We start from the raw sequence: 9,687 nt of genomic DNA, 5'->3' as shown, positions 1-9,687 counted from the left end.
TTATCTTACGGTTTTGAAATGTAATATAAAATATTATTTTACCGTACCCTGACCATCTTCCATTTATTATTAAACGCTGTAAATCAGCGATCTTATAGTAATATAAAATATGTTTCAACATCACAATTAAATTCTCAAAACTTTGGTTTGATTGTATGCTGTATTTGTTTTTCATCACAACACATAGTCCCCTTTCTTTCTTTATTCACGTTCTTTGCACATTCTATTTCACATTAAATTACAAATAGAAAACTAATCGCAAAAGTGAGTATACTGTTGGAAAGCTTACTAAAACGAGAAGTTTTTGTGTACTTTGCAAAGCTCAGACTAGAAAATGTAAATCCGTTAGATAAATACAATTTTTTTTAAGATTTAGCATTTCCACATTTTTTTTTAAAATGTCAATTATTATAAAGTTTAGCATATCGTGTTACAAGTATTCTTAAAGATAATTTAATGAGCTTTCCAATAATTGTTTTAATTTTTCTATAGGCCCAATAGATTTATAGATAGGGCTATATTATGAAGTAATGTCCTACAGTGGTACATAGTGTGAAACTACCCTCCAAAATGAAATGTGTCCATCATGTTAATGAGTATGGTTTTTTACACTCAAACAGCTATAAGCGAATTCACCGTAATTGGTTCTCCCATCAAACAAATTGTGAGCTGTAGGCCTAATCTTAAAGGCGTTATTTTGTTTTAAATTATCCGACAATAGTTCGAACAAGTCAATACCGTTACCATGTTGTAGTTCTGTTTCTTGAAATATTTTTTTCTAAATTTCTACGGTCACTTCTAATTTAGTACTGTAAAAATTCATTGTTTATAGACCAGAAAAATTAAACTTTGTTAACCTTTGTGATGAGACCATCTTCTCATAAAAGTGTAGATACTGGAGTAACTCTTTATGTAAGTTTCAGTGACGTATGAACTCAAGGGCGTTCTTGGAAGTTTTAAGCAAAACAAAGTGAGAATAATAATCAAATTAACTACTGTGAATCACAATAAAATTTAAAAATAATTTTAATGATGAAAAAATTAAGATTTATATTTTGACATCTGATAATATTATCAAAATTAATAAATTCGTTTTTTTTTTAACTAAGCAGCCTCAATAACATAGAAATTCATGAGAATTACAGAAGATTTTTTTTCCTCACAAAAACGGCAGTTTCCCACCACTGTGTGTCGTGTTATTCAGGAAAAAATCACAATAAATGAAATTCTGCCCTTATGGTTGAGAATCGGCCATTGGTCAGGTAGACTTCAGTTTTACTCGAGATGTAGAATTACCACCCGGAGTTAGTCGTCTTTAACCTGTTACACCTTGTGTATGGGTCATTCTCTAATTTTGGTGCTATTTCAGTTACAGAACTTGTTAATAATGATCAACCATCTGCATATGAATGAATTTATTTTTCTGTTATTATCCTTCTTGAGGGCAACACTTCGTTTTCTCTTTGAGGCTCTAACCATTAATTGTTATCTAGTTATTAAATACATAATATTCGTTATGTCACTTCCTGGGCCAGTGGCAAAGATGAGACTAAGCATTTACAAGTCTATGGAACCAGTTTTGTGAGGTTCTCATGCATGTACTCTTGCCATACCTAACTGGGTGTATTTCGTAGAAAAGTTAATTGAGCACCTAATAAAAAAACAAAAAAAAGCTAAATCCGAACTCTAGGGAAAAATATATGGAGAAAAAAATTATTCTATGATATATGCCCTCTGAGAAGAAATACATGGTTCACACATTATGATTATTTGCCTGGCAAATATTTAAAAGTTTCCAGTAAGAAAAATGAAATTACATTAAGATCTAAGTTTAACTACTATTTATAGTGGTAATCAATACATGCCTATTTAGATTGTTCATAATGTTACGTAGGTTTGGTTATGTTGTAAGTGAAGGAATAGGTGTTTAAAGGAGAGAATGGATGAGGATTGGTGAATGGAGATAAGAAAAAAATTCTAGAAGGTTGCACGTATGGCTAACGAAGTATTTGCTAAAGGATGCGGTTCTAGGAGTGCATTGTATAGATCAATAGGTTGGGATATTTTGTTTAATAATGGATGGATGAACGTAGACTGAGGAGATCAAGGACATAGGTAGGTTTTTGGATTTTAAGAACTTGGAATAGGAAAACACCACGGAGGTATTGCCTTTGGGAGGTTGGATAGTCACTTCAACTCGCTAACTAACTGGAGACATGAGAGCGCCTGGGAAACCCGAAGATAAATCTTACGAAGCAATTCAGAGGATTGGGAAGAGAACTATCATCGAAAATATCGAAAAGTTTTCATTTTTTTGTGTGTACTCTTGGCATATCTATTTGAGCGTTTTCTTTTGTTTTTTGGGGGAGGGGAGTGTTTTTAGGAAATGTAATTGTGTTATTTGAATTAATTTTTGATCTCAAGTATTGATAAATGGATAGAGAAAAACCTTACATAAAAAATGTACTGCCCAACTGTATTGGATTAATAACTACACAACATACTACCTTAAATCTAGTGAGACAATTTTTTAAATCTTACAAATTATAGCAAGGCAAGTAAATACTATAAAATATTTTTTTTCTTCTTTAAAGAATTTATTTTTGTTTATTAATCTTTTTTTTCATGTATTCTTTCCTAACCCAATACATCTCTTCTCATTTTTCACCCATTTATTTCCCTTCTTTAACATAAATAGAATAAAATATTAAATATAAATAATAGAAATTTTAAATAGATAGCAATATAAACAAGTACTGTACATGTAATGTAATTAATAAACATAATTGGTAAAAACAGTGATAGATGTATACATAAATATTTTCTCTTCCATAGTAATCCTACGCAGGAGTTTATTTAAAAAGTGTACATACTCCATGCGAAACAGCATACTGTATAAATGTAATGTGATGTTAGTATTGATATGTGTTATAGTACTATACTAAAAATATTAAAAGAAAATATAATAGAAACAAAAAAAAAAAACAAACAACAAATAAAATATAAAATACAATAGCTAAAATGATCCAATTAAAACATGTGGTTAGTGAAGGCGAATAATTATTTAATACAATAGATAACGAGAATTAAAAGTATATGCATAATAAAAATAAATGAATATAAATACAGTGCAGATGAGGAAATTAGAACAAAACAAAATTAAATTAATTATTATTATATAAGAGATCCAATTGTAGTACATACGATGATCAAATTTGGGCTAAATCTATATTAGAGATAAATATAGAATTTTTTTGTATTTTCCAAAGACTTCAGATAGCTTTAGTGGCCATGTATCTCCGTGCGTTATGCAAATATGTATGTATATACATAAATGATAGATATATGTAAAAAAAAAATTATAAAAAGAAATATGTAAAATAAGTAATAAATATTAAAATTATATAAAAAAATAAGCAATATATGAAACATATAATTTGAATTTTAGAACGAACACGCTCATCTCTACTACACATTTTACCTCTGCCACATGGTTTTCGGCCACTACCTGACACATTCATACAATAGACCCCAATGGACCCCAGTATACCCTCACAAAGGAAATTTTCAGGCAAAGAGGTGTCCAGGACTCACTAGAAAGAAAACACGTGGTTCCCTTCTTTTTATCTCTTCGTTTGGTTTCAGGATGTGAAAGATAATGAAAAATTTTTGAGTATTTGTATTGATGGTTACTGCTGGGCATTCAACAAAACCAATACTTATATTTTTTAAATTACATAGTTAATTAGTATTTCAGAACCTCTTTACGTACATGTATATGGTTATTTTTTTTAAAAGCTTCTTTGGAGTATAAAGATAAAAAATGGTCGATTTCTGATTCCGTATCCTCAATTTATAATTTTATATAATGCAAGGGCATATCCAGGTGAACTAGGTGGGGGCAGCCGTAGTTAATGTGACATTTCAGCACGGAAAAGGAAATAAAACCATAATTTTTAGAAAACTATATATAATTATAGAAGTGCTTTATTAGTTATTACAATCATTTGATTGAAAAAAAAAGATATTAAACTAATAATCTTTTTCACTGCTAGAGAAGGGGGGCTGCTGCCCCCCCCCCCAGGGCACGCCCATGGTATAATGTATAAATTTATTTTATCATATAATGTTATTAAATATAAACTAAATAGATATAATAAGCAATTGATTCAATCATTAATCCAATATGTAAATAACTAGATATATTAATTTATATCAAACTTTTAATTGTATTCAATTAATCTATCAACGTCCCTAAATCTAGCAATTGCTAAGCATAGCCGGGTCTGCTAATGTAAACTAAAATATTTCTTAGTGCTCACTAAAAACATTTTTGTAAAATAGAGAGATTTAATATAATAAAACGTAGATCTTAAAAGTCAGATTCATTTGAATCATTATCATATAATCGTTTATAATGTATAGGGACAACTCCTTTACATTTTATCCAATCCCAATGTTAATACAATCGATGGGAAGCTGAATGTTTAGGTTAAAAGATCAGACATCCAGCTTTCCATTTCGTTAGATCTAATGTAGATTAAAAGATCAGATTTAATGTCCTCCTTATAGGGAACACAATTTTAGTTTCAAATAAAAAAAACTTACAAGACAAATAACAAACAACTTACACTCGACAAAAAAAATCGTAAGGCGACAAGACCACAAAATTATTTTATTTTCCGATTTTTTTTTTATAAAATCGTATTGAATGGTTTCTTGAGGTGCTAAAAACGTACATGGACTTTGTTTCACTCCTAAATAATCTTTTACCACACTTTGATAAGTGAGACTGTCAAAATTGTTTCAATATCATACTCACACTCAAGTAAACAGTAATGTTATACAAAGACTATTCATATTTTATATATTAAAAAATATGATTTGGTCAGAATTGTTCAATTAAGGATTTTTATCCACATTACTAGGCCGGGTGACTCCAGAGGTACTCCGAACTCATAGGTTTGTATATTTCAAGATCATGGATAAATAAAATATCTCCAAAGAGAAAAAAATATCCCGATTTAAAAAAAAAATTCCTCGATTTCCTGGGTAGAAAAAAGTTACAACCAAGTTTAAATGTTTTTGGCCCATAGCTAAGAAAGCATACAAGTTTTTTACGGTTATTACACAATCGATATTTTCGTTCTTTATATTTGGATAATGTTATTTGTATGGTGATTAAATTCCTTGAATCATTACTTACTTAAGATAGGAACTAGGTCGAGGAAGCGCTTACTTTTCTATATCTTTCCTTATTTAAATAATTCACTTTAAGTTTATTAACTTTTGAATTTTCTCTTAAGTTTGAGATAAAACTGATGAATTAGAAAGGCTGAATAGGATACTTTGGAAAGAGTTCTCGACTTCTTTTCAAATCCCCTTTAATCTGCTGGAGAGGCCTCCATTAAAAGGGCTATTCTTCCTTCTGTAAGAAGCCGAGACCTCTTCACTTCTCATCCTTGTCTTAGATTTTTATCCTTGAAAGGAACTGACTCTGATACTCAGTCCATCTAATTTTCTTTTCTTCGAAACGAAATGCGTAAAATCATATTATTTTCATGATAGAAAATTTAGTTATTTATTATAAGGAGTAAAAAATAAAAAATATTGAAAATGTCAAAAAATAAAATCTTAAAGGGGTCTCTATGCGGTTAGTCGGTTATACTACTAAAGATGGAGGTTCGGATTGAAACTTCTTTACCTTAAAACAATTTTACTTCTTTTTTTCAACCCTGAAACTTTTATAATTAAAACCAAAAAAAAAATGATAAGGGAGTAAATTGATTTGGTTACGCGAGAGAACGCTAGAGATGAACTGTAATGGTGGTATAGGAATGGATAACGCTCGAAGTATTTTGTATTTAGATTAAAATATCTCGTCAACTAAAAATTGTATTTGCATACTGTCAGTGAGGGAAATGTTGAGCACTTAATCCTCTTTTTAATGAGCTATAATTCTAATCTGTATCTCGATGTTACACCGAGATGGAGAGACGAAAAGTGGAAATGACAGCGCCAGAAATGAAATGATAAAGAATTTTTGAACATTTGAATTATCTTGATATATTATCTTTAAAACAAAAAAAAAATCGGAATTGCATACTGTAGGTGAGGGAAATATTGAGCATTTCATCCTCTTTGTAATGAGTTGTAATTTAACGTTGTATGTTAATGCTATACTGAGTTAGAGAGGAGAAAAGTGGAAATGACAGCGCCAGAAATGAAATAACGAATTTTAGAACATTTGAATTAGAATATCTTGAAAACTAAAAATCAGATTTGAATATTGTAATTGAGGGAAATGTTCAAAATTCAATCCTCTTTGTAATAAATTATTTTTGTAAAATAAATATCATTACTAATAAAATTTTAATAGATTATTACATTCGCAGAGGTTACACTTTAGTTGTTCAGTCCCAAGTAGAGATGGGCAAAAATTAGCTATAGTTGAAACTAGTAACTAAAATTGCCTTGGATACGACCCTTATTCATGAATGAATCATTGATAGATAAATATAGTATCCATGGCACCTTTGGCTATTAGTTTCAACTATACAATTTTTTAAAATGTAATATGGCTTTGTGTGAGAAGAAGAATTTTGGGGAGCTAAGGTAAAGGATTACTATATAAGAGGAAAATAAAATAAAATAGTTAAAAAAAGTCCGCTTGTTGAAAAAGTCTAGCCTACTACCAGTAATGGATGTGAGAGTCCTGCGAGGGATGGAATGTGGCAGTGACCACCTCTTGTTAAGACCCAAATTCTTGACACTGTGTTGAAGGAAGCAAATGGCAGATGAACAAGCAAAATCCTAACACTTAAATAAGCGTAAGTATAAGATTCACCTACTCAATGATGAAAGCATTAGGGACCTCTACAAAAGCCGCCTGGAAGACATGATGATTGGTAATGGGGACAGTGCTGCAGTTGAGATATATGAGCTATTAAGAAGTGTATCCATGAAATAGCTAGTGAAGCCCTAGAGGAAAATAAAAACTAATCCTACAAAAGAAAGGTGGAACTTTAGTTTAATGAAAACTATGTATAATTAATAGTCAAAATTGATATGCCTGTCTCTGAGTCTGGCTAGGGAGAATACAAAACAGTGACTGTTTCAAAATGTTTAAAAAAAATTTTATTCGGAGCTTCATATCTTTGAAATTACCAGCAACACTAGAAATCTAAGTGAACATTATTTAAAGTAGAATAAATTTGCTAAATCATGAGCCCTAATAGAGCTATTTACGTTCAATAGTTCCCGAGATATGGCCTTTTTAAATGGCAATATTTCATAAAATATGCTCTGAAAAATCAGTAGTTAGTGAATTTACTTTGAGAAAAACATTCAACATACTGATGTATATTAGCATTCAAATTAAAGCTAGTTTAATGTACTAGTTTATAATGTTTGCCTTCATAGGAGTAGTAGTTTTCATGATATTGGATTAAATAAATTCACAAAACGTTAATTTCTATTTGTTCAGATATTTTTTTTTTTAAATATCATAAAAACTACCACTCCTATGAAGATAAAAATCAAATTACTTCATAGTAAATTTAACTAGCTTTAATTTGAGTGCTGGAAGACATCTGTACGTCTTATGATTTCTGCGATATAGTTTTTCATAAATCAAAATTATTGTTCTGACAACTAGAAATCAACATTTTGTGAATTTAGTTTGTCGAATATCATGGAAACTACTACTCCTACGAAGATAAACATCATAAACTACTATATAGTACATTAAGCTAGCTTTAATTTTAGTGCTAAAATATATCTATAGGTCGAATTGTTTTTAAGATATCGTTTTCACAAAATAAATTCACTAACTCCTGATTATTCAGTGCATATTTTATAAAATGTTGCAATTTAAAAAGCTATATCTCGGGAACTATTGAATTCAAATTGCTATATTAGGATTCATGTTTTAGAAAATTTGCTCTACTTTAAATAATGTTCTCTTAGGGTTTCTATTGTTGTAGGTAGTTTTAAAGATATAGAGCTCCAAATGAAAAATTCATTTTGTTTAATGTTTTGAAACAGCCTTCATTTTTTAATCATCCTACCTATACTTAGCAAACTCATCAATTTTTACTTGTAATTATATATAATATTCATCAAAATAATCAAAACTTGGTGTGAAATAACTCCCTAAAATAAATTTAAAAGGGTACATACTTAAATTTATTACATCTATCTAAAATGATTACCTAATATATTTGAGTTATTTTTTTTTACAGCACCCTGACCATCGTTCTTTTATATAATTATTCTGATTTTGATTATTTCACTAACTCCTGATTTTTCAGTGCATATTTTATCAAATGTTGCAATTTAACTCTGATTTTTTTCTTCTTTAAATTTATATTTTTCTTCTGGAGGTTAAATACCACTATCTCCATACAGGTTTCAATGTTTATAAAAGAAAGAAAATTACAAACTAATTTATCATCAGGATTTTTTTCTTTATCCCCTCTCATTACTAATATGAATATTAACTGGTAAATATTTGTAAGATATGAAAATATTAACAACACAATTTAGCTATATTTTCCTGTTCATAAAAGACCAAAACATGTTTTGTTGAGATAATATTATTTATGTATTTACTTTATCTCTTTCTTTCTTTTTATTTATATTTTATGTAAATATAATTTTTAAATTAAATATAATTTTATTAATATGTAACCCAATATTGTTTGACATAAGGATAGGCATCTGTAATCATGTAAAATAATAATTTTGTTATAGTAAATTTTTAAATAAAGCTTGCAAAATAAAGGCAAGACCAAAGGTGACTGAAATTTGAAAAGATAAGAATAAAGTGTGCACTACCAGAGAAAAATTGTATAATCCACTGAGAAACCCATTATCTCCATTCAAATAATCAGTATAAAATAATTTAAGTACAAACTTTTTTAACTGTTGCTACAGAAATGTATAAATAAATATTTTTACAGTTATTGGAAATTACAACAGTAATACCAAATTAGTAACAAGCCAAATTATTTTATTTCACTAATATTTTAAATTAACTATTTTGTAGTAAGATATTCTAATAAAAAATGTGTTATTAGAACTCTCTTTCAAAACAGTTTTTTGTTCGTACTGAAAGTTAGTCGTTTTGTAGATACTAGGTATTACCCATTTGTCATCAACGTAAACAGGGTCATGTTATGAGAGTGGTTGTCACTGGAACTAAATCCTACAAACAAAAGGCGGAAGAATTAATAATAGATGAACGATAAAAATATATTATTAAATAACAAAAAAACTATATATAAAATATTTCTATTTATTCCAGTGACTACTGCATCAGCAAAAAGATCATTTATTAAACTTAATTAATTATTTGGATTGCATTGTTTCTTGTATGCGAATTTTTAATCTTCTTATATCTTTTATATATTATTTCATATATATAGAATAAAAAAACAACAATAATTTTTGTTTGTTGTTGGAAATAGAACAATCCTTAGATCCAATGGTCATATGATGTATTGAACAGAATTTACTGAAGTGAATTTGTGTTTACTATAAAACTTATACATTTTTTTTTCAAATATTGAAGCTTTTAAAGATTAGTTCATCAATTTTTAAATTATTTTAGAAAAAAATATATTTAAAAAAATATTATTCATGGGATGCAGAATTGGCTATTTGGGAATGAATATTTTAAAATTG

The 9,687-nt window shown here is 28.6% G+C and overlaps 1 protein-coding gene across 1 annotated transcript in view; it reads left to right on the top strand.

Moving 5' to 3' along the window:
• LOC106681094 (uncharacterized) overlaps nt 1–9,687 on the top strand; it is a 101,531-nt gene that overhangs the window by 76,406 nt on the left and 15,438 nt on the right. The window lies entirely within an intron of this gene.

This window comes from Halyomorpha halys, unplaced genomic scaffold (genome assembly GCF_000696795.3).
Source record: "Halyomorpha halys isolate HHAL.00 unplaced genomic scaffold, Hhal_1.1 Scaffold308.1, whole genome shotgun sequence".
NCBI classification, from domain to species: domain Eukaryota; kingdom Metazoa; phylum Arthropoda; class Insecta; order Hemiptera; family Pentatomidae; genus Halyomorpha; species Halyomorpha halys.
The sequence above is the reverse complement of the archived record's forward strand: the minus strand, read 5'-3'. Positions and strand labels throughout refer to the sequence as shown.